General features: G+C 34.2%; 1 long non-coding RNA gene across 3 annotated transcripts in view; it reads right to left on the bottom strand.

Annotated features, from left to right (window-relative positions):
• Positions 1-20,503, bottom strand: part of LOC135689451 (uncharacterized) — a 293,016-nt gene extending 272,513 nt beyond the window's left edge. For all 3 annotated transcript variants that reach the window (XR_016145330.1, XR_016145328.1, XR_016145329.1), the window contains exons 1-2: positions 19,290-20,503; positions 12,530-12,576 (exon numbers count right to left, since the gene is read on the bottom strand). This is a non-coding gene — a long non-coding RNA (uncharacterized LOC135689451). The remainder of the gene's footprint in view (positions 1-12,529; positions 12,577-19,289) is intronic.
• Positions 20,504-26,719: the final 6,216 nt, after the last annotated feature.

Below are 26,719 nucleotides of genomic sequence, written 5' to 3'. Positions count from 1 at the left end.
AAAGTCTTAATTTACGTTACGAACACCAGTTCGGGTAGTTTTGGTGTATTTTTGGCTCAAATACTGGAAATGAGAACTTAGTCATTTTTGAAAAATTTCATGACCCCGGACCTGCAAAAAAGTTCAAAAAATTGAAAATTTTTCAAAATCTTTTTTCCTCGAAACAACCAAGAAAGTCTTAATTTACGTTACGAACACAATTTCGGGTAGTTTTGGTGTATTTTTGGCTCAAATACTGGAAATGGGAACCTAGTCATTTTTGAAAAATTTCATGACCCCGGACCTGCAAAAAAGTTCAAAAACTTGAAAATTTTTCAAAAATTTTTTTTTCCTCGAAACAACCAAGAAAGTCTTTATTTACGTTACGAACACAAGTTCGGGTAGTTTTGGTGTATTTTGGCTCAAATACTGGAAATGAGGATTTTGTCATTTTTGAAAAATTTCATGACCCTGGACCTGCAAAAAAGTTCAAAAAATTGAAAATTTTTCAAAACTTTTTTTTTCCTCGAAACAACCAAGAAAGTCTTAATTTACGTTACGAACACCAGTTCGGGTAGTTTTGGTGTATTTTTGGCTCAAATACTGGAAATGAGAACTTAGTCATTTTTGAAAAATTTCATGACCCCGGACCTGCAAAAAAGTTCAAAATATTGAAAATTTTTCAAAACTTTTTTTTTCCTCGAAACAACCAAGAAAGTCTTAATTTACGTTACGAACACCAGTTCGGGTAATTTTGGTGTATTTTTGGCTCAAATACTGAAAATGAGAACTTAGTCATTTTTAAAAAATTTCATGACCCCGGACCTGCAAAAAAGTTAAAAAAATTGAAAATTTTTCAAAATTTTTTTTTTCCTTGAAACAACCAAGAAAGTCTTAATTTACGTTACGAACACCATTTCAGGAAGTTTTGGTGTATTTTTGGCTCAAATACTGGAAATGAGGACTTAGTCATTTTTGAAAAATTTCATGACCCAGGACCTGCAAAAAGTTCAAAAATTTGAAAATAATTAAAAATTTTCTTTTTTCTCAAAACAACCAAGAAAGTCTTTATTTACGTTACGAACACAAGTTCGGGTAGTTTTGGTGTATTTTGGCTCAAATACTGGAAATGAGGATTTTGTCATTTTTGAAAAATTTCATGACCCTGGACCTGCAAAAAAGTTCAAAAAATTGAAAATTTTTCAAAACTTTTTTTTTCCTCGAAACAACCAAGAAAGTCTTAATTTACGTTACGAACACCAGTTCGGGTAGTTTTGGTGTATTTTTGGCTCAAATACTGGAAATGAGAACTTAGTCATTTTTGAAAAATTTCATGACCCCGGACCTGCAAAAAAGTTCAAAAAATTGAAAATTTTTCAAAATTTTTTTTTTCCTCGAAACAATCGAGAAAGTCTTAATTTACATTACAAACACCATTTCGGGTAGTTTTGGTGTATTTTTGGCTCCAATACTAGAAATGAGGACTTAGTCATTTTTGAAAAATTTCATGACCCCGGACCTGCAAAAAAGTTCAAAAAATTCAAATTTTTCAAAAATTTTTTTTCCCCTAAACAACCAAGAAAGTCTTAATTTACGTTACGAACACCATTTCAGGTAGTTTTGGTGTATTTTGGGCTCAAATACAGGAAATGAGGACTTAGTCTCTTTTGAAAAATTTCATGACCCCGGACATGCAAAAAAGTTCAAAAAATTGAAAAATTTCCAAAAAAAATCTTTCTACTAGTAACAACCAAGAATGATAAGAAAATACCTTTCTGACATGTTTTCATGACATTTGGCTCAACCTTCAAGTGATATCTGGAATGTAGTACCTATATGATAAAGTGATAGATCAAGATCAAGTATCTATAAGATCATAATATCTATAAAATCAAGTGATATCTATAAGATACATAGAATGTTTCAGACTAAAGTTTGAAAAAGCAAAAAGATTTGAAAATTTTTACAAATCTTTTTTCCTCGAAACAAGCAAGAAAGTCTTAATTTACGTTTCGAACACCATTTCAGATAGTTTTGGTGTATTTTTGGCTCAAATACTGGAAATGAGGACTTAGTCATTTTTGAAAAATTTCATGACCCCGGACCTGCAAAAAGTTCAAAAATTTGAAAATAATTAAAAATTTTCTTTTTTCTCGAAACAACCAAGAAAGTCTTTATTTACGTTACGAACACAAGTTCGGGTAGTTTTGGTGTATTTTGGCTCAAATACTGGAAATGAGGATTTTGTCATTTTTGAAAAATTTCATGACCCTGGACCTGCAAAAAAGTTCAAAAAATTGAAAATTTTTCAAAACTTTTTTTTTCCTCGAAACAACCAAGAAAGTCTTAATTTACGTTACGAACACCAGTTCGGGTAGTTTTGGTGTATTTTTGGCTCAAATACTGGAAATGAGAACTTAGTCATTTTTGAAAAATTTCATGACCCCGGACCTGCAAAAAAGTTCAAAAAATTGAAAATTTTTCAAAATCTTTTTTCCTCGAAACAACCAAGAAAGTCTTAATTTACGTTACGAACACAATTTCGGGTAGTTTTGGTGTATTTTTGGCTCAAATACTGGAAATGGGAACCTAGTCATTTTTGAAAAATTTCATGACCCCGGACCTGCAAAGAAGTTCAAAAACTTGAAAATTTTTCAAAAATTTTTTTTTCCTCGAAACAACCAAGAAAGTCTTTATTTACGTTACGAACACAAGTTCGGGTAGTTTTGGTGTATTTTGGCTCAAATACTGGAAATGAGGATTTTGTCATTTTTGAAAAATTTCATGACCCTGGACCTGCAAAAAAGTTCAAAAAATTGAAAATTTTTCAAAACTTTTTTTTTCCTCGAAACAACCAAGAAAGTCTTAATTTACGTTACGAACACCAGTTCGGGTAGTTTTGGTGTATTTTTGGCTCAAATACTGAAAATGAGAACTTAGTCATTTTTAAAAAATTTCATGACCCCGGACCTGCAAAAAAGTTAAAAAAATTGAAAATTTTTCAAAATTTTTTTTTTCCTTGAAACAACCAAGAAAGTCTTAATTTACGTTACGAACACCATTTCAGGAAGTTTTGGTGTATTTTTGGCTCAAATACTGGAAATGAGGACTTAGTCATTTTTGAAAAATTTCATGACCCAGGACCTGCAAAAAGTTCAAAAATTTGAAAATAATTAAAAATTTTCTTTTTTCTCAAAACAACCAAGAAAGTCTTTATTTACGTTACGAACACAAGTTCGGGTAGTTTTGGTGTATTTTGGCTCAAATACTGGAAATGAGGATTTAGTCATTTTTGAAAAATTTCATGACCCTGGACCTGCAAAAAAGTTCAAAAAATTGAAAATTTTTCAAAACTTTTTTTTTCCTCGAAACAACCAAGAAAGTCTTAATTTACGTTACGAACACCAGTTCGGGTAGTTTTGGTGTATTTTTGGCTCAAATACTGGAAATGAGAACTTAGTCATTTTTGAAAAATTTCATGACCCCGGACCTGCAAAAAAGTTCAAAAAATTGAAAATTTTTCAAAACTTTTTTTTTCCTCAAAACAACCAAGAAAGTCTTAATTTACGTTACGAACACCAGTTCGGGTAGTTTTGGTGTATTTTTGGCTCAAATACTGGAAATGAGAACTTAGTCATTTTTGAAAAATTTCATGACCCCGGACCTGCAAAAAAGTTAAAAAAATTGAAAATTTTTCAAAATTTTTTTTTTCCTTGAAACAACCAAGAAAGTCTTAATTTACGTTACGAACACCATTTCAGGAAGTTTTGGTGTATTTTTGGCTCAAATACTGGAAATGAGGACTTAGTCATTTTTGAAAAATTTCATGACCCCGGACCTGCAAAAAGTTCAAAAATTTGAAAATAATTAAAAATTTTCTTTTTTCTCAAAACAACCAAGAAAGTCTTTATTTACGTTACGAACACAAGTTCGGGTAGTTTTGGTGTATTTTTGGCTCAAATACTGGAAATGGGAACCTAGTCATTTTTGAAAAATTTCATGACCCCGGACCTGCAAAAAAGTTCAAAAACTTGAAAATTTTTCAAAAATTTTTTTTTCCTCGAAACAACCAAGAAAGTCTTTATTTACGTTACGAACACAAGTTCGGGTAGTTTTGGTGTATTTTGGCTCAAATACTGGAAATGAGGATTTTGTCATTTTTGAAAAATTTCATGACCCTGGACCTGCAAAAAAGTTCAAAAAATTGAAAATTTTTCAAAACTTTTTTTTTCCTCGAAACAACCAAGAAAGTCTTAATTTACGTTACGAACACCAGTTCGGGTAGTTTTGGTGTATTTTTGGCTCAAATACTGGAAATGAGAACTTAGTCATTTTTGAAAAATTTCATGACCCCGGACCTGCAAAAAAGTTCAAAATATTGAAAATTTTTCAAAACTTTTTTTTTCCTCGAAACAACCAAGAAAGTCTTAATTTATGTTACGAACACCAGTTCGGGTAATTTTGGTGTATTTTTGGCTCAAATACTGAAAATGAGAACTTAGTCATTTTTAAAAAATTTCATGACCCCGGACCTGCAAAAAAGTTAAAAAAATTGAAAATTTTTCAAAATTTTTTTTTTCCTTGAAACAACCAAGAAAGTCTTAATTTACGTTACGAACACCATTTCAGGAAGTTTTGGTGTATTTTTGGCTCAAATACTGGAAATGAGGACTTAGTCATTTTTGAAAAATTTCATGACCCAGGACCTGCAAAAAGTTCAAAAATTTGAAAATAATTAAAAATTTTCTTTTTTCTCAAAACAACCAAGAAAGTCTTTCTTTACGTTACGAACACAAGTTCGGGTAGTTTTGGTGTATTTTGGCTCAAATACTGGAAATGAGGATTTAGTCATTTTTGAAAAATTTCATGACCCTGGACCTGCAAAAAAGTTCAAAAAATTGAAAATTTTTCAAAACTTTTTTTTTCCTCGAAACAACCAAGAAAGTCTTAATTTACGTTACGAACACCAGTTCGGGTAGTTTTGGTGTATTTTTGGCTCAAATACTGGAAATGAGAACTTAGTCATTTTTGAAAAATTTCATGACCCCGGACCTGCAAAAAAGTTCAAAAAATTGAAAATTTTTCAAAATTTTTTTTTTCCTCGAAACAACCAAGAAAGTCTTAATTTACGTTACGAACACCATTTCGGGTAGTTTTGGTGAATTTTTGGCTCAAATACTGGAAATGAGGACTTAGTCATTTTTGAAAAATTTCATGACCCCGGACCTGCAAAAAAGTTCAAAAAATTGAAAATTTTTCAAAATTTTTTTTTTCCTCGAAACAATCGAGAAAGTCTCAATTTACATTACGAACACCATTTCGGGTAGTTTTGGTGTATTTTTGGCTCCAATACTAGAAATGAGGACTTAGTCATTTTTGAAAAATTTCATGACCCAGGACCTGCAAAAAGTTCAAAAATTTGAAAATAATTAAAAATTTTCTTTTTTCTCAAAACAACCAAGAAAGTCTTTCTTTACGTTACGAACACAAGTTCGGGTAGTTTTGGTGTATTTTGGCTCAAATACTGGAAATGAGGATTTAGTCATTTTTGAAAAATTTCATGACCCTGGACCTGCAAAAAAGTTCAAAAAATTGAAAATTTTTCAAAACTTTTTTTTTCCTCGAAACAACCAAGAAAGTCTTAATTTACGTTACGAACACCAGTTCGGGTAGTTTTGGTGTATTTTTGGCTCAAATACTGGAAATGAGAACTTAGTCATTTTTGAAAAATTTCATGACCCCGGACCTGCAAAAAAGTTCAAAAAATTGAAAATTTTTCAAAATTTTTTTTTTCCTCGAAACAACCAAGAAAGTCTTAATTTACGTTACGAACACCATTTCGGGTAGTTTTGGTGAATTTTTGGCTCAAATACTGGAAATGAGGACTTAGTCATTTTTGAAAAATTTCATGACCCCGGACCTGCAAAAAAGTTCAAAAAATTGAAAATTTTTCAAAATTTTTTTTTTCCTCGAAACAATCGAGAAAGTCTCAATTTACATTACGAACACCATTTCGGGTAGTTTTGGTGTATTTTTGGCTCCAATACTAGAAATGAGGACTTAGTCATTTTTGAAAAATTTCATGACCCCGGACCTGCAAAAAAGTTCAAAAAATTCAAATTTTTCAAAAATTTTTTTTCCCCTAAACAACCAAGAAAGTCTTAATTTACGTTACGAACACCATTTCAGGTAGTTTTGGTGTATTTTGGGCTCAAATACAGGAAATGAGGACTTAGTCTCTTTTGAAAAATTTCATGACCCCGGACATGCAAAAAAGTTCAAAAAATTGAAAAATTTCCAAAAAAAATCTTTCTACTAGTAACAACCAAGAATGATAAGAAAATACCTTTCTGACATGTTTTCATGACATTTGGCTCAACCTTCAAGTGATATCTGGAATGTAGTACCTATATGATAAAGTGATAGATCAAGATCAAGTATCTATAAGATCATAATATCTATAAAATCAAGTGATATCTATAAGATACATAGAATGTTTCAGACTAAAGTTTGAAAAAGCAAAAAGATTTAAAAATTTTTACAAATCTTTTTTCCTCGAAACAAGCAAGAAAGTCTTAATTTACGTTTCGAACACCATTTCAGATAGTTTTGGTGTATTTTTGGCTCAAATACTGGAAATGAGGACTTAGTCATTTTTGAAAAATTTCATGACCCCGGACCTGCAAAAAGTTCAAAAATTTGAAAATAATTAAAAATTTTCTTTTTTCTCGAAACAACCAAGAAAGTCTTTATTTACGTTACGAACACAAGTTCGGGTAGTTTTGGTGTATTTTGGCTCAAATACTGGAAATGAGGATTTTGTCATTTTTGAAAAATTTCATGACCCTGGACCTGCAAAAAAGTTCAAAAAATTGAAAATTTTTCAAAACTTTTTTTTTCCTCGAAACAACCAAGAAAGTCTTAATTTACGTTACGAACACCAGTTCGGGTAGTTTTGGTGTATTTTTGGCTCAAATACTGGAAATGAGAACTTAGTCATTTTTGAAAAATTTCATGACCCCGGACCTGCAAAAAAGTTCAAAAAATTGAAAATTTTTCAAAATCTTTTTTCCTCGAAACAACCAAGAAAGTCTTAATTTACGTTACGAACACAATTTCGGGTAGTTTTGGTGTATTTTTGGCTCAAATACTGGAAATGGGAACCTAGTCATTTTTGAAAAATTTCATGACCCCGGACCTGCAAAAAAGTTCAAAAACTTGAAAATTTTTCAAAAATTTTTTTTTCCTCGAAACAACCAAGAAAGTCTTTATTTACGTTACGAACACAAGTTCGGGTAGTTTTGGTGTATTTTGGCTCAAATACTGGAAATGAGGATTTTGTCATTTTTGAAAAATTTCATGACCCTGGACCTGCAAAAAAGTTCAAAAAATTGAAAATTTTTCAAAACTTTTTTTTTCCTCGAAACAACCAAGAAAGTCTTAATTTACGTTACGAACACCAGTTCGGGTAGTTTTGGTGTATTTTTGGCTCAAATACTGGAAATGAGAACTTAGTCATTTTTGAAAAATTTCATGACCCCGGACCTGCAAAAAAGTTCAAAATATTGAAAATTTTTCAAAACTTTTTTTTTCCTCGAAACAACCAAGAAAGTCTTAATTTATGTTACGAACACCAGTTCGGGTAATTTTGGTGTATTTTTGGCTCAAATACTGAAAATGAGAACTTAGTCATTTTTAAAAAATTTCATGACCCCGGACCTGCAAAAAAGTTAAAAAAATTGAAAATTTTTCAAAATTTTTTTTTTCCTTGAAACAACCAAGAAAGTCTTAATTTACGTTACGAACACCATTTCAGGAAGTTTTGGTGTATTTTTGGCTCAAATACTGGAAATGAGGACTTAGTCATTTTTGAAAAATTTCATGACCCAGGACCTGCAAAAAGTTCAAAAATTTGAAAATAATTAAAAATTTTCTTTTTTCTCAAAACAACCAAGAAAGTCTTTATTTACGTTACGAACACAAGTTCGGGTAGTTTTGGTGTATTTTGGCTCAAATACTGGAAATGAGGATTTAGTCATTTTTGAAAAATTTCATGACCCTGGACCTGCAAAAAAGTTCAAAAAATTGAAAATTTTTCAAAACTTTTTTTTTCCTCGAAACAACCAAGAAAGTCTTAATTTACGTTACGAACACCAGTTCGGGTAGTTTTGGTGTATTTTTGGCTCAAATACTGGAAATGAGAACTTAGTCATTTTTGAAAAATTTCATGACCCCGGACCTGCAAAAAAGTTCAAAAAATTGAAAATTTTTCAAAACTTTTTTTTTCCTCAAAACAACCAAGAAAGTCTTAATTTACGTTACGAACACCAGTTCGGGTAGTTTTGGTGTATTTTTGGCTCAAATACTGGAAATGAGAACTTAGTCATTTTTGAAAAATTTCATGACCCCGGACCTGCAAAAAAGTTAAAAAAATTGAAAATTTTTCAAAATTTTTTTTTTCCTTGAAACAACCAAGAAAGTCTTAATTTACGTTACGAACACCATTTCAGGAAGTTTTGGTGTATTTTTGGCTCAAATACTGGAAATGAGGACTTAGTCATTTTTGAAAAATTTCATGACCCCGGACCTGCAAAAAGTTCAAAAATTTGAAAATAATTAAAAATTTTCTTTTTTCTCAAAACAACCAAGAAAGTCTTTATTTACGTTACGAACACAAGTTCGGGTAGTTTTGGTGTATTTTGGCTCAAATACTGGAAATGAGGATTTAGTCATTTTTGAAAAATTTCATGACCCTGGACCTGCATAAAAGTTCAAAAAATTGAACATTTTTCAAAATTTTTTTTTTCCTCGAAACAACCGAGAAAGTCTTAATTTACGTTACGAACACCATTTCGGGTAGTTTTGGTGAATTTTTGGCTCAAATACTGGAAATGAGGACTTAGTCATTTTTGAAAAATTTCATGACCCCGGACCTCCAAAAAAGTTCAAAAAATTGAAAATTTTTCAAAAATTTTTTTTTCCTCGAAACAACCAAGAAAGTCTTAATTTACGTTACGAACACCAGTTAGGGTAGTTTTGGTGTATTTTTGGCTCAAATACTGGAAATGAGAACTTAGTCATTTTTGAAAAATTTCATGACCCCGGACCTGCAAAAAAGTTCAAAAAATTGAAAATTTTTCAAAATTTTTTTTTTCCTCGAAACAACCAAGAAAGTCTTAATTTACGTTACGAACACCATTTCGGGTAGTTTTGGTGAATTTTTGGCTCAAATACTGGAAATGAGGACTTAGTCATTTTTGAAAAATTTCATGACCCCGGACCTGCAAAAAAGTTCAAAAAATTGAAAATTTTTCAAAATTTTTTTTTTCCTCGAAACAATCGAGAAAGTCTTAATTTACATTACGAACACCATTTCGGGTAGTTTTGGTGTATTTTTGGCTCCAATACTAGAAATGAGGACTTAGTCATTTTTGAAAAATTTCATGACCCCGGACCTGCAAAAAAGTTCAAAAAATTCAAATTTTTCAAAAATTTTTTTTCCCCTAAACAACCAAGAAAGTCTTAATTTACGTTACGAACACCATTTCAGGTAGTTTTGGTGTATTTTGGGCTCAAATACAGGAAATGAGGACTTAGTCTCTTTTGAAAAATTTCATGACCCCGGACATGCAAAAAAGTTCAAAAAATTGAAAAATTTCCAAAAAAAATCTTTCTACTAGTAACAACCAAGAATGATAAGAAAATACCTTTCTGACATGTTTTCATGACATTTGGCTCAACCTTCAAGTGATATCTGGAATGTAGTACCTATATGATAAAGTGATAGATCAAGATCAAGTATCTATAAGATCATAATATCTATAAAATCAAGTGATATCTATAAGATACATAGAATGTTTCAGACTAAAGTTTGAAAAAGCAAAAAGATTTAAAAATTTTTACAAATCTTTTTTCCTCGAAACAAGCAAGAAAGTCTTAATTTACGTTTCGAACACCATTTCAGATAGTTTTGGTGTATTTTTGGCTCAAATACTGGAAATGAGGACTTAGTCATTTTTGAAAAATTTCATGACCCCGGACCTGCAAAAAGTTCAAAAATTTGAAAATAATTAAAAATTTTCTTTTTTCTCGAAACAACCAAGAAAGTCTTTATTTACGTTACGAACACAAGTTCGGGTAGTTTTGGTGTATTTTGGCTCAAATACTGGAAATGAGGATTTTGTCATTTTTGAAAAATTTCATGACCCTGGACCTGCAAAAAAGTTCAAAAAATTGAAAATTTTTCAAAACTTTTTTTTTCCTCGAAACAACCAAGAAAGTCTTAATTTACGTTACGAACACCAGTTCGGGTAGTTTTGGTGTATTTTTGGCTCAAATACTGGAAATGAGAACTTAGTCATTTTTGAAAAATTTCATGACCCCGGACCTGCAAAAAAGTTCAAAAAATTGAAAATTTTTCAAAATCTTTTTTCCTCGAAACAACCAAGAAAGTCTTAATTTACGTTACGAACACAATTTCGGGTAGTTTTGGTGTATTTTTGGCTCAAATACTGGAAATGGGAACCTAGTCATTTTTGAAAAATTTCATGACCCCGGACCTGCAAAAAAGTTCAAAAACTTGAAAATTTTTCAAAAATTTTTTTTTCCTCGAAACAACCAAGAAAGTCTTTATTTACGTTACGAACACAAGTTCGGGTAGTTTTGGTGTATTTTGGCTCAAATACTGGAAATGAGGATTTTGTCATTTTTGAAAAATTTCATGACCCTGGACCTGCAAAAAAGTTCAAAAAATTGAAAATTTTTCAAAACTTTTTTTTTCCTCGAAACAACCAAGAAAGTCTTAATTTACGTTACGAACACCAGTTCGGGTAGTTTTGGTGTATTTTTGGCTCAAATACTGGAAATGAGAACTTAGTCATTTTTGAAAAATTTCATGACCCCGGACCTGCAAAAAAGTTCAAAAAATTGAAAATTTTTCAAAATCTTTTTTCCTCGAAACAACCAAGAAAGTCTTAATTTACGTTACGAACACAATTTCGGGTAGTTTTGGTGTATTTTTGGCTCAAATACTGGAAATGGGAACCTAGTCATTTTTGAAAAATTTCATGACCCCGGACCTGCAAAAAAGTTCAAAAACTTGAAAATTTTTCAAAAATTTTTTACTAAAAACAAACAAAAATGATAAGAAAATATTTTTCTGAAATGTTTCCATGACATTTGTTTGCATGTGCAAGTGATTTCTGGAAAAAAGTAGGAAATAGTAGATATATTATGTTCGTGACTAGAGCTTGAATAAACATGAAAAAATTATGAATTTTTTAAAAAAATTTGTATACACAAAACAACCAAGAAAGTTTTAATTTACGTTACAAACACCATTTCGGCCAGTTTTTGTGTATTTTTGGCTCAAATACTGGAAATGAGGACTTAGTCATTTTTGAAAAATTTCATGACCCCGGATCATCAAAAAAGTTCAAAAAATTGAAAAATTTTCAAAATTTTTTTTTCCTCGAAACAACCGAGATATTCTTAATTTATGTTACGAACACCATTTCGGGTAGTTTTGCTGTATTTTTGGCTCAAATACTGGAAATTAGGACTTGGTCCTTTTTGAAAATTTCATGACCCCGGACCTGCAAAAAAGTTCAAAAAATTGAAAATTTTTTCAAAAATTTTTTACTAAAAACAAACAAAAATGATAAGAAAATATTTTTCTGAAATGTTTCCATGACATTTGTTTGCATGTGCAAGTGATTTCTGGAAAAAAGTAGGAAATAGTAGATATATTATGTTCGTGACTAGAGCTTGAATAAACATGAAAAAATTATGAATTTTTTAAAAAAATTTGTATACACAAAACAACCAAGAAAGTTTTAATTTACGTTACAAACACCATTTCGGCCAGTTTTTGTGTATTTTTGGCTCAAATACTGGAAATGAGGACTTAGTCATTTTTGAAAAATTTCATGACCCCGGATCATCAAAAAAGTTCAAAAAATTGAAAAATTTTCAAAATTTTTTTTTCCTCGAAACAACCGAGATATTCTTAATTTATGTTACGAACACCATTTCGGGTAGTTTTGCTGTATTTTTGGCTCAAATACTGGAAATTAGGACTTGGTCCTTTTTGAAAATTTCATGACCCCGGACCTGCAAAAAAGTTCAAAAAATTGAAAATTTTTTCAAAAATTTTTTACTAAAAACAAACAAAAATGATAAGAAAATATTTTTCTGAAATGTTTCCATGACATTTGTTTGCATGTGCAAGTGATTTCTGGAAAAAAGTAGGAAATAGTAGATATATTATGTTCGTGACTAGAGCTTGAATAAACATGAAAAAATTATGAATTTTTTAAAAAAATTTGTATACACAAAACAACCAAGAAAGACTTAATTTACGTTCCAAACAACATTTCAGGTAGTTTTGGTGTATTTTAGGCTCATATAATAAAAATGCGGACTTTGTCATTTTTGAAAAATTTCATAACCCCAGAGCTGCAAAAAAGTTTACAAAATTATAAATTTTTGAAAAAAAAAAATTTTAAAATTTTAAATTTAAAGTATAATTATAAAATTTTCAAGAAAATACCTTTCTGAAATGTTTTGATGACATTTGATTGAACCTCCAAGTGATATCTGATAAAAGTGAGAAAGAATATATATAGAATGTTAAAGAAAGAAATAAACTTAAAGAAAAGTCTGAAAAAATCGTGAATAGTAATCTGTGAAGCTAAGTTTTCGTTTTACACAGAGCCTTAGTGCTTGAATGTTTCTGCTGTGTATCTTCTGAGAACATTCGACGTTACAGGACAACAAGATTAAATTGATTGATTATTATTATCTATAACAACCTTAATTGTCAGAAGATCTTCTTCTGCGGGTCTCTTCGTCCCCTGCTTGCAACATCATTGACAAAAAATCCATCTTCCTTCAGGGGCGGATCCAAAGTGAGTTCCTTGGTGCACAGAACTCAGTCAGTTTTTCAACATATAGCTTAAAATAGTGTTGCCTGAAATAAGTAATATTTAGACTAAAAAAGTGAAACCTAGAAATTATAAGTTTTATCGCAGTCTCTTCGAAATCTTTAAATTGCCAGTTTGATGTAATTCGTTCGCCATTTTCCTTCCTTCTTCTCTGTCTTGATTTTGAAACGATTTTTCAGAAGCTGTGGAGGACAACAGCAGTCAATCCTAGAACTCGAAAATAAATGTTTTGTGCCTCGGAAGTGAATGAATTGAAACAATAAACTTTTTGTTTGGAACACGGATGGAACTAAGTCAAAACAGCATCTAGAACTCGGCAATGATACCATATTTGTAAGAGCGCTGTACAATAGCCAGTAGTTGATTGGCTACCTATTGTTTCTGATCTGTTGTGGAACTGCAAAACTTTGAATTCGAAATGGCGACTGCAGATGTCTTATTTTCACGACCCTTGCAGCATTCTAGCAGATTAATAAGCGTTTGAGATAAAACCAGGAAGAATCGTTAATTTTCCGAGAGAATTAACTGCCTTTATTTTAAATTGCAGTCGTTGATGGCAAGAGACCTATGGTCAGACGGAACACCGTATTTTTTAAAAATAGGCTGGTGTCTACGTGGGAAAAACAATAAATGCGAGTAAAATAAAAGGGAAAAATTTGCATAAAATGGGAAAAAGAGAAAGGGAGGGGGTTGCAGAAATTTTCACAGAGGCACTGTCGGAAAGAAATCTATAATCTAGATTAAGTGAGTGGGTAGTACCTTTTGGAGCTGGTTAACTCTCAAAAGTGTTGACCAACGAACTTTACGATAGGATAAGACCCATAGGTTCACAACGTCCACAAATGAATGGCCTCCCTAAAATAAATAAACCGAATGTTTCACTTAGACCCATCTTGTCTATGGCTGGCCCAGCATGAATTGGCTAAGTGGCTTTCTGAACTTCTGGACCATGTTCTTCAAAAATAATCAAAACAATGTATTAAGGATTATTTTACGTTTGTTGAGTTCATACAAAACTTGAACATCAAAAACGAAACATCTTTAATGTGTTCTTTTCACATTAGCAGTCTTTTCACAAATTTTCCTTTGAGTGAGACCATCATAATATGCGCTGATGCTTTGTACCGGAGCGAGCTTAATAGCCCACCATTCCCAGAGGAAGTATTCATTGGACTGATGGAAACTGCAACACGTTCAGTTGAATTCACTTTTAACAATAAAATGTACCAACAAAAGGGCGGTGACGTTCTGGGTAGCCCTCTGGGACCTGCCTTGGCTAATATCTTTGTTGGCGTCCACGAACAGCGTTTGTTTGACTGCAACCGAAAGCCAAGTGTCTATTTTCGGTACGTAGATGACAAATAAACTATTTTCAAAACAGAGGCTGAGTGTGATACTTTCTAAAACGCCTTAACGGCCTTCACCCAGCCCTACAGTTTACATTTGAAAAGGAAGAAAACAACTCCTTGCCATTTCTAGATGTTTTGGTTGAAAAGTCTGTATCTGGATTTCTCACTAGTGTATACCGTAAACCCACATTTTCGGGGTTATACACTCGATGGAGTTCGTTTTGCCCAAAACAAAGAAAAATCAGCCTCATCAAAACGCTTACACATAGGACACTGATGATTTGTTCCAAGTCTAAACTCGACTCGGAACTTAAAAAACTAACTAAGATCTTTCTGGAGAACGGCTACCCAGAGGATGTCATTTCAGTTTACATTAAGGAGAAGATAGCAAATTTCTCGGCTGATGTAAAATTAGGTCCGCAAAAGTGCCCGGTCTATCTAAAACTGTCTTGGATCGGTAACAGTTCCTTATGTTTTGAAAGTCAAATAAAACAGGACCTTACAAATTGTTTCTTTGCAGTGAATCCATGTATTGTTTACAGTACAAAAAAGGCCCTTCCATCCATTCAAACGGACTGCATTCCTACCACACAAAAGAGTTCCGTTATATATGAATTTATGTGCCAGTGTGATTCTGGCTACGTAGGACTCACTACCCAAAGATTAGAGGATAGAATAAAACAACATGTTCCATCCAGTATTAGAAACAAAACTCATCCCCAAAGGGAACCTTGGTCTTGCAGATCTAAAAATACTATTAAAACCTGTGAGTCTACTGGACGACTGTCATTCCATCTAGCAGCTTTAGAATCTATCTACATAAGCACGAAAAAACCGCTATTTTGTAGACAAATAGAGTTCGTTTTCACCTTAGGACTCCATTGGTAACATTCTTAATAGGCAAGCGGCACTGATTGGTCAACCTCAACAGTCATATGCTCGCGTTTCTGATTGGCCTAATTCAATCCACAACTGGGTATATATTTTTCCTAGCATAGAGTTTTCGATCTACACTTAGTGAGCAAAAGTATTGCACAGGCTTAAACAGAAAGGGCTGCACCGAAGCAAAACATTTTAGTGAACCAAAATTCAAGTGGCCATAGCAAGTTTCATAAAAGTTATAAGATGACTTTTTAACTGGAATATGTTAGAAAATTTATCAAGGTTTGATGCCGAAAATTGTAAATGCAAGAATATTCTTAATTGCCCATTTCTAAACAATATCGACATGCCACAAAAACACAAAAATTGAGCCATAATGATTGAAGTACCTGTGAAACATTTGTAATAAAAAGTTAATCTTTGCACCAATTTGCGATATCTGATTACAATGAACTCGGGGGTACCTACTTTATGCTTTGGTGTCTAGAACTGCTCAATTTACTGATAGGCCTAATCGCAGCTTCCGTTTCGTGATATGTTGAAGCAAAATTCAATCAATAAAATGTGTCACAAATCGTCAAGTCCATTTTTTCCAACCGATTGCGATTTCACAATGAGAGTAAATGATGCTGAAAATTGTGTAAAACAGGGGTCGGCAACCCGCGGCCCGCGGGCCACATGCGACCCGCAAGGTACTTTTGTGTGGCCCGGAAGGCCCCTGTTAACCTGTAAATAATTTGGCCCATTGCACCAGTGTCGGCTCGGATTCAGTGATCCTAGATTCTTGTCTAGATTAGCATTCCTTGTTGTCATTACTAGCCACTCGAACAAGCTGAACAAGAAGCTTCAAGGCCATGGTCAATTTATGAATGTCATGTATGAGTATGTTGTCATGTTTCTGCTTATGCTACATTTTTGGAAAACTCAGCTGAATCAAGGTAACATAGTTCACTTTCCATCTTCAAATGGAAATGATCGAGCTGCAGGGTACCAGTGAATTGAAACAGAAATACAAGGAAACTCATATAATCCCGTTTTATAAGGAGTATCTCCATGGTGGATGATGGTTTATATCCAGGTCTGGTGCAGCATACCAAGAAGATGTGTTGCATGTTTGGAAGTACTAATCTTTGCGAAAGTCTCTTCTCAAAGATGAAGTATGCGAAGAGTCGACTGCGATCTCGAATGATTGATCAGCACCTTGAAGGGAACTTGCGGCTGCCGAAATCAACAATTCTGCCAAATATAAAAATCTTCGACAAGGACATGCAGCACCAACTTGAACATTAGCTTCTTGTAATATACTGACCAGTGAACATATACTTCACATCTATGTTTGTATTTACGTACAGCTTCCACGTTACAGAAAATTTACCGATAAGTACAATATTATTGATTAGATTAGCAGTTAGGTAGAATTGGTATATATATACTAAAATTATACTGTATTTTGAGTTGCGGCCCTTGTATGCATTTCAGAAATCAACTATGGCCCCCGGTTTACAAAGGTTGCCGACCCCTGGCGGTAAAACAACATTTTGTCCTCTCATTAAATGAAAATATCAAAATTCCCGCCATAAACAGGATCACTCGAGTGTCTCAATAGCTGTAAAAGAGTGGACACAATAAAATGGCTTAAAATATGCCACTTTCCACCAAACACAAGGCCATTAATGATCAACTTGGCACTCCAATGCCTAAATGTGATCTTGATAAAGTTTTAGCCAGTCTCATAAAGGTTTCAAAGCTGCGAGACTGTCCAATAAAAAGTCAAAAAATTTTATTTTTTAAAAAGTAACTTTTATTCAATTTTTAAATTAAAAGTGTTGTCAATGGTTTGAAGTTTGGTTTGATTAGATTTTAACCATAAAAAGACGCCTAATGGCTTCACAAAAGTGGTTTGAATTTTGATCGCTTTGTTGTTGACAACGCGGTCGCCATTACTGAATTGTCAAACCTGTGCAATACTTTTGCTCACTAAGTGTATGTTCTGACGTTTCACACTCTGAAGAGTGCCAGACGAAAAACTTTAGTTTACTCAAATGTTTGCTTTTTTCAAAGCCATTAAACATGTTTAGGTAAAACTCTTATCATTCAGAAGGAGCAGAATAAAATCATAGTAAGGCAGGGAAAATATAAACTTTGGTTGTAAAATCAGTCAAAAATTAAGCACAAAACCCACTTAATTGTATCTTGAGACATGGTCAGACATGTTCTTGACATGGTCAGACATGGTTACTAAGTAAAATGATAGCAAATACAGAAAATTGTTCTTTTTTCTAATATTTTTATAACACAGTTCTTGCACCGTTGAGAATAAATATTCAGAAATAATAGTTAACATAGGCAAAATCTCATTTAATTGCTCAACCATGCTAACCATGCTAAACCACTAACCATGGTCAGACCTTTCGAGTATTATGGTCCAATCATGATAGGACCATTGCAAACTATGGTTAGGCTGTGAACCATGGTTGGGTCTTTACAGAGGTAAAAGTGTCACTAAAAACATCAATACTACTGTTGAATTTTAAGCTGAAAAGTAGTTTATAACGAGTTTTTAGAGCATTTTCTTATATTTGGACTTTCTATGTGAACCTTTTCCATCCAGCAACATAAAATTTAGGACCAGTGCATGATGCAGTAAAACCTCATATTTAATGTAAAGAACAGGCCTTCCCATGACATCAGCCCTTGAAATCAGCCCTTTTTAATCACTAAAGAAGTTCATATGAAAGCCTTGTTTATGACAAAATTTCTCAAAACCTGTAAAAACATCTCTTGTAAGAGCAGTTAACTCTTTAACAAGATACCTATATGAAACCAAAATGAAAATACAGTTACAACGGAATCAATAATAGCTGGGAATTTTTCAGATGCCTTTTTACTTAAGCCTGCCCCCTTGCCCCTTGGCCGTTCTAGGGTCCATGTACAGCTGCCTGATTTTTGGGGGTTTTGGTTAGACTGTAACTTTTCTGCAATATAACTTTTTCACTGTTGTAATTTCTACTAGATTTGGTCTAACTTTTGAGCCGTGTTTTAATTTGTATTTTTATATTTTATTGCATGGAAACTGTTAACTAGCTCTTAATTCAAAATAAAATGAAAATAAAATGAAAATGAATTGAAAAACACAATTGTCAATAAAAAAATCTTTTCATCATTTTCAAGGACCCAGAGTGATTAATTTGCAATAATCTTTAGCTGAGGACATTCTCCTGAATCAAAAAGGTTATTGGAATAATGATTTCCGGCAAAAAAAACAAAACGGATTTGATAATGCAAACTGCTTCCCTATTTGACCCCGAAACTGCGAAGAAGAATTCTCTGTAAACAAGGGCCTAAATTTATGTGATGCATTGACTTGATATGAATTTAATAAGTGATATGCCTTGATTTCTAACATGCTGAATGGTGTTAACAATAGATTGGATGATTTTATGTGCTGAAATGAGGTTAGTTCCCTGTTTTGGTTTTTTTCCTGCTGTTTTTGAAGATTTCCCTATTTGACCCCAAACGGCAATTTCCCTATTTGACCCTGAGCGCGTCAATCTCTCAGCTGATTTATTTTGAGAAATCTTGTAACCTTGGTGCAGGATGTTTGGAATTTGGATTGATATGAAGAGAGTGTGTATTTTTCTTTGCGATTACTACCTTTTGCTATTTATTTTGAATTAAAACGGTGCTTTTTTAACGAGTTTTGTCTATTTGCTCCCGTAGCTACGGAGGAGCCAAGCGTCAAGCTAATGTAGAAGCAAAACATTGCGATTTATACTGCTAAAATTACCGTAGTTGAATTAAAAAAGCATCTAAAAGGTAGTTTAAAGCATGCTGAATCCGATTCTGAGGTTTGTTTTGAGATATCAGTCCAATTTTTGGAGTTACTAACGATTTTCCTATATGACCCCGATTTCTCTATTTGACCCCGTTCCCTATTTGACCCCGAGCGCCACCAACGCTGCTCTATGAACCTGACCCTCGCCGCCCTCACGCCCGGCAACCTTCGCGAAATGCCCGTTTGCATGTTGCGTTTGGGGTTCCCTTTTCATAATCAACCACCGGCAAAAATACGATAACTTGCACAAATGAAAATTTGCCAATACTAATAAGGTGACAAAAGAAGTTGGCGACATACCGTAGCAATTTTGCTGAGATTTTCTTCATGATGATAACAAAAATCGTGTCGCAACCACCTTGTTTTGAATCGTTAGCAGAGCAGCAATCTTCGTTCTTTGTAGCAGTTTGCTTTTAAGCTAACTTTGAAGAGATGTGGCCAAGATTGTTTGATAAAAAACAAGGAAATGGAGCTGCAAAATGGACCTTCGTCCATAACCGCCTCGTGCAATTGAACATGGTGCTCATTCCCTCCAAATTCGTTTGCTGAAAGTTTGGAACCGAGGCTACAACTATCTCCCCAAGGAATGCGCAGCGTCGTTCAGCGTCGTAGTGTCGTTGGTAGATCGTACTGGTTCATATGACCATAACGGCTGGTAATACTTTGAAAAACTTCGAAGAATCAACAATTAATAGGATGTTCTAAGTTATCTCCAAGCCATATAACAGTTCATCTTTGCGTAAAAATAGTTTCTACATTTCTTACTCTCAATGTGGACGCTCATAGTGTGCACGCAGACTTTCTAAAACAAATAAAAATAATTGCGCTCGTAAAAATATCCGTCACCGTGTCGAGGGGACGTTATTTTGGTTCTTTATTCAAATGAAGAAAACTAGATATTGCCTAACAAAAGAAATACATCAAAATAAGTAACTGAGGGCTAAGTCCACAACACAATTCTTCAGTATCGACTGAGCCGTAGATTTTAAAAATTCTCCCGCTAATAGATTTATGGGCAAAGGACATATTTCATAAGCTTCGAATTCGTTTTATAGCTAGCGAATAAGTTTAGCAAAATGGAAAGTAAATAGAAATCTTGTGTCATTAGTTGTCCCTCCAAATTACCAAGTGACCACCACTGTTCGAAAGCGTATGGAGTTTCATTTGCTTAGACTGGTTTTAAAGACAGGGGTATCGTGAGAAATGACTCTTAGGTAGGGGGCACATCTAACAAACTTTCCAACAACAGGTTTACAAAACAATGACGTCATCGAGCACATGCCAATTCTTAAGAAAAAAATATGGGGGAGAAAATCAGGTTTCAATAAATCAGAGAAAAGGAAGCATCGGTATTCAAGCTTTTGATAATCATAATCATCAGTAATCAGTATCTTTAATTAAAAGTCAAACACGCAATGGGACTGATAGTCAATCTCTTAGGAATCTAATGAAATGAACTGGACAATTTTTAGTGCATGAGAAGTCTTTCAGCACATGTTTATCCGCAATTGTACCCATTGCTTCATGTTCATCGTAACTAAAGGTGACAAATAAGTGAAGCTCGACGTTTATTCAACCTTTCGTGACCAATTGCTGATCGCAACTGGTTTTTTGCATACTTGAGCTTGCAATTATCAACTATCACGTGATAGGCAAACTCTAAAGTAAATGACTGCGGGCAGAAGCAGACTAGCCCACCGGGACATCGGGAAATTTCCCGGTGCGCCCTTTGCCTCACATTATTGTTTTCAAAAAGTTTAAAAACTCTCAAAAGGCCAAAAATTCCTTTACAGAGCTAAAGATGATTTCAGTCATCAGTTGACCAATCGAAAGTATGCTTGAATAAAAGTTTTACTTCACCTTGGTTTAATTGCAAAGGTTCCCAACTCCTATTATTGTAAAACTTATTAAAGGCGAAGTTTGATGAGCAAATGCTGCATGATTTTGTGAATTCTTTGAAAAAAAATATCTTGTGTTTTTGACAGCAGTACCATAACGGTAGCATCACCAACAACGCAACAATCACTACACACTTGAAATTTTCCAAGCAAGTGCTTAAAACACATATCTATGGACACGTTCACATACTACGTAATCAAAGATGGGGGATGTACACAAACGTTAAAGATCATTATGGCCTATTGGTAAAGTTTGATGATTTAGGGAAAAGAAATATTTTTATTGAAAAGTGTCAATTTTGGTTACATGATATATGCATATACTTTATCTTGCCTCTCTTGAATGATATTCCTTTTATCTTTGGTCATCGATATCTTTCCGATAAGCCTACAGTTTTTAAGCACATCTTCAAAAGGGCACACGCCATCGGGGCAGCCCCCCCCCCCCCCCCTCACCCACAATTTTCAGAAGCAGGGAGTTTCAAAGTTGCAGTAAAAGGAGAAAATGTCTTTCCCCCCTCCACTTTAAAATTCGTGCCGTTGGCCCTGTTTAATGCATGACCATGATTAACAATTTACCGATTACTAGCACCATTTTGAAATAAGGGAATTTTAACTGGTCCTCAACTTCTCGACGTAAACAAATAATGTTTAGTTATTCAAGATAGAAGTAAATACTTGCTTACGACTATTTATTTTGTTTCTCGGTATTCCTTTCTCACAACTGATCATGAGGTATAAACGTCCTTTTCTCGGTGTTTCTTTTGATCAGAATTTCTTTTTCACGTAGGCGCCAAACGTCCAATAATCTTTTTAGTTTGCCACTTTTTCTTTTTTAGAAATAGACTTCAGATTGGTTGGGATAACTGATAGACCAAATGTTAAATAAAAACCAAGGCATTTGTTAAGGATCTTTCAGTAGTGGGACATTTTTCGTAAGGGGCCACTTTCACGACAAAAAATTGTACGGTGCTTCAAATTGTAATATGCTTCCGTTTTCTCTAAACAAATCCAGATGTTGTTGCAACAGCTAAATGGGATGTTCCACACATATTTCTTGAAGACATCTAATGGTTAAGATTTTCTCTTACCAAGGACATTAGCTGAGGGAAGAAGTTAACAATTTAGCTTGGAATGAGGAATTTTAATCTTAGTGTTTGCACCAGGCACCTCGCACCAGTTTTAAAGTGGGTGGGCTGAAAAGGGTGTGATCAAAATTTTTTGTGACGACACCCTTACACCGGAAAACGCCCCTTTTAGCAAATACTTGCTTCTTTCTATTTACCTTGTATCTACAAAGGTGAGACACTTAAAAGTGAGCAAAAAAGGGTTCCCAGTCAAGAGGAAATGCTACTACTTATGATCCGTTAGAGTAAACATTCCTAAATTGCGTTAGAGTAGATTTTCTAACATTTTCTAACGTATTAATGCAAAAATGTGGGTGGTATAGCCTCTGCTAGCCCAATGGCTGCGTTGTCCCTAGTTTGCATTTTATCACATTTAAGAAAATGTTCGTGACATCATAATCACGCTGTTTCGACGCCAAGTTATTTTAGGATTGAGGTTTCAAGATTTTACACGAACTACTATAACGATGTTTCTTTAAAAAGTTCTAAAAGATCGTTGATAAACCTAATTGGAACATTTATGTACGAAATGTTTAAGATCAGGAATCAAACAAAAAAAATTGAAAGATAGACTCAATAAAAATGGCAAGCAAATATGATAATATTTGGCTTTGTTAGCAATCATTTAAATTGAATGCTAGGTGTAGGCCTAGTGTTCAGTCATCAATTTTGAATGCGGCAGATTGTCCTTGTCATTTGACTCCCTTGATTCATCCTCGCTGTCAGTGTGCTCATCATCAAGCATGATTATTGATCAGCGGCCCTACTTCCTCCAAATTCTCTAATTCACTGCCTTCTATGTGTAGCGACAATTCATCTGAGAATTCCTCAGCTTCATTGTTAGGAGTTTTATAGTTTTTATTGATCAAATCCATAAGCCTTTCTAAATATCTTCGTTTCACATCAGGTAGTCCAAATGTAACCGTCAAAAGGATTTCTAAACCACCGTTAGCAATCGGGGACCTGTGACATTTTCCATCTACAACCTCACCGTTAACTGTTCCCCCACGCTCAATAAAAAACCAAACAAAACGGGAAATCTCTTGAGGTATATGCCCAACAACATCTGGTACAAGTTTATTCACCATTTTGAACATCCATGCAATTGAACGTGGATCTATCATCAAGGCCTATGGGTTTCTTTCTTTTACTGCAAAACGCGTATCTCCTCGTTTGGGATTAGTCCACACACTTTTGCTATACACATGCCAGCCTCTGCAACCAATGACTTTCTGAAAACTTGACTGCATTTTCTGATCTCAAGATAGTACTTTTAGCTGCTCGGATAAAACTAGGAGCTGTTACTGCGGTAGGCAAGGAAATCGCAATTAGGTGGTCAGAATCACGGAATTCTAATAGAGAGTGTTGGGCCCGCACTGACTGCCCAGGTTCATTAACATCTTTTCACATTTCCGATCTTGGTTTCCTGTTTTAAAAGTGCAAATCTATTAAACTGAGTGGGAATTTATATCTATTATAACATGCTGAAACTACGGGACCTGATTCTCGTTATAGAACAGCAAGTATTCAAGTGATTTCAAAGTCAAATGTTCTATGGTCCGGGCTTTCCTACGTGCAATTTTTCTGGTCCTCTAAAATCACAACATATCCATTATTGGTGCCCACTCATGAAACATTTGCAATGGCCTTCAATCGTAAAATTGTTACATTTATCAGAAACATCAGGTATTAGTGAGTAGTGACAGCGATTGAGAAGAAAGGAGTAAGATGTTTTTATCAACTTACTTTAAAAAAACTGAAAAGAAACCGTCTGAAGAGATTGTAGAGAGCGATGCACCACCTTCTGTGACAGAGACAGAGAAAAAGCAAGTAGTTCATGAATTAAAAGAGCTAGAAGTAAAGTGCAGTAAACGAGGGAAGTATAAATCTTGGACTGGCGAAGAAAAGGCTGAAATTGGAAATTTTGCCACGATTCATGGTTTTCCACAAACTCTTCGAAAATTTAAGCAAAAGTACCCCCAACTCACAAAGTAGTCGATTAGTGATTTCAAAAAAGCTGCAGAAAACGCAAAGAAGTCAACAGGACAGCTTCCTCACACACTAAGAAATCAGAAAAGAGGTCGGCCTACATTGATGCCGGAAGAATTAATGCAGAAAACAATAAGGTTGGTTGAAACATTGCGTCTCAAAGGAGCAACAGTAACTGCATCTGTTATCAACTCAATAGATAAAGGAGTTATTATGGCCAATGATCGTAGCATTTTGATTAAGCATGGAGAATATCTGAGTCTCACCGGCGACTGGGGAAAAAATGTTCTCTACAAAATGGAAAGGGAAGGAAAGAAGATGACCCGTAGATGTGCCACGACGTCAAAGATTCCAGTTGCCCCAGGCATTATAAGCGAAGTAAAACTAATTTTTCAGTAGCTCGACAAATCAATGCAGGGGTTGAAGTTTATGCAATTGACATAAAGACAACATTGTCTGTTTTAAAGCCAATACATGCAAGATGGCTGATTGGTTTGTATGATCATCTGAGAAACCAACCAGATCTGATCAAAAAGGCTTTGACGTGTCTGGAATTAATGATGCCATTGCTTCAATCATTGAGCCAGAGGACCCATTCCTAGATCTGGATACAAATTAGAACTGTATTGTATTCATGTACTCTATTATTAGTGTTTTGTTCTAGCTCCCGTTGTTTTGTTGTGTTATGAAGATATTGTCCAAAACTTCTTGTTTTGTTTTACTTTTTGTCCGAAATTTTTGTCAGAAATTGTCCTAAATCATGATTTTTTGGTCCGAAAATTTCTATCCGAAAATTAAACGTCCGAAATTTTACCGTCCGAAATTTTTGGGGATTAATGTAGTTTTCTCATAAGAAATTGGTGTATTGTTTAGTAATTATTTTCTATCTAAATCACAAATAAAAGGAAAAAAGTAAGCTTAGAAAGATTGATTTGAAAAGTTGATCGATATGTTCATTCAAGAAGACATTGCTCAAAATTTGTAACGCAAAATATGCTCGTGATCGTTGGCCGTATTATGGTCTCCAATTGAAAAGGAAATCCCTTAACAACAACATTCATTATCAAATAACTCTGCTGTTAGGATACTTTTTCCTGATTCGGTGAGTCCTGAACCAAATGAAGTATCTTTGCTCGTTATGCATTTATTATAAGTAGGGTCAACAAGAAGTTTTGAAAACCGTGGGGTAAAATTGAAAACGAAGACAAAATAAGGACAAAATGAATGCAAAATTTTTGCGACCACGCCCATTCCATTAGCTTGAAATACATTGCACTCATTTTCTTGCAAGTGGTTAAAACGTTTTAAGTATACCTTGAAACATTTCAAAGGCATACTTTGGTTACCTTTGATCAATTCCATTCTTAAAAATGGAAATCATTACTTTATTAGGCTTCCCCCCTATCGGCGGTCCTGATTCCAAGAATTAATCGAGCGACTCATTCTCCACTTCATGCAGTTTTTTACAATGCCTAGAAAACTGAATGATCGTTTTCAGATGCGCTGCGATGGAGCGCTTACTGAAGTACCCTGGGTACCAGAGCCGCATAATTCCACAGTGGAAAGAGAAGATTGGAGTGGAGAGGCGGAGGAGCCTTTATAGACGAATCATTAAAGCGAGATGATATAATGCCGGAACGCTTCGAAGATGCCGAAGACAAGTCAAAAAGAAGGATCATAAACAAGCCACTGAAAGTTTCATGTCGTTGTTGATGTTAGATGTCATTCCGACTTTGCAAATTTTGATGCTAGAAGAATGGACTTTCTTTGAACCTTTAGCATATTTTATTTTTACTTACCTACTTAAGGTTGGATAAAATAGTTTTTACCCGTTTTGCCTGAAACGATTTAAGGCCATGAAGAGAACTGAAATGGAAAAGGGAAGCCCAAAAAGCTACATAGGACTCTGTTCTGATGTTTGAAAAACCAGCCATCGGAGCGTACAAACGAGAAAACTTATTCATTTTTCATTTTCAACTACAGGTTGTTTTTTGGCGCTGTGAAGGGAGTGGTCTGTAACAATTTTTTGCTGAACATTGGTTTGTTCGACATCTTCTTAGACCCCTAGCCTTGGACCATCAGGGGCGGTCTGAAATGATATTCCTTACCGGCAAATCAACCTTTAGGGGTTTAAAAATTTTCCTTATTTCACATTAGGTTAAATTTACAATTGGAGTTCTGCATTACAGTAAGACATTGATTGAAAAAATGTATTTAAACTCCAGTATAAAGCAAAGGGCATTTACAGGCATTTTTCGTTTAAGAAGTGAATTACTGCAGTGAAAAGGTGGCCATGCTTTAGTATCACTAATCACTTAACAGCATAAGAACGATGATCGGGGACATCACAATTTGGGGTGGGGGGAGTTTACAGTTGGCTGGAAGTTGCAAAAATTGAAGGCCAATCTCCATTAAAGCGAAACTCAATGATCGCTTTGCGCGGCTGGCAGTTTCCATTATTTCCTCTGTTCACCAGCGAAATGCGGTTAAAGATGTTTCCCTCTTCATTTCTGGCGCCTTCGTGTGCCCTTAACCAACATCATACATGGCGAATAGGCAGCGTTTTGCGTTTCTTTTAGCTATAAGACAGAGATTATGTTGCAAATATAGAGTCCAGAAGGCGACAAAGTTATTTTGTGAACGTTAAAAGAAAGACGAATTTCATCACTTTATTTTGGAGATGAAACTTTGCGATCATGAGTTTTTCCCTCGATAT

The sequence above is a fragment of the Rhopilema esculentum genome, chromosome 5, assembly GCF_057945365.1.
Source record: "Rhopilema esculentum isolate cy_ngs chromosome 5, ASM5794536v1, whole genome shotgun sequence".
NCBI lineage: Eukaryota > Metazoa > Cnidaria > Scyphozoa > Rhizostomeae > Rhizostomatidae > Rhopilema > Rhopilema esculentum.
The sequence above is the reverse complement of the archived record's forward strand: the minus strand, read 5'-3'. Positions and strand labels throughout refer to the sequence as shown.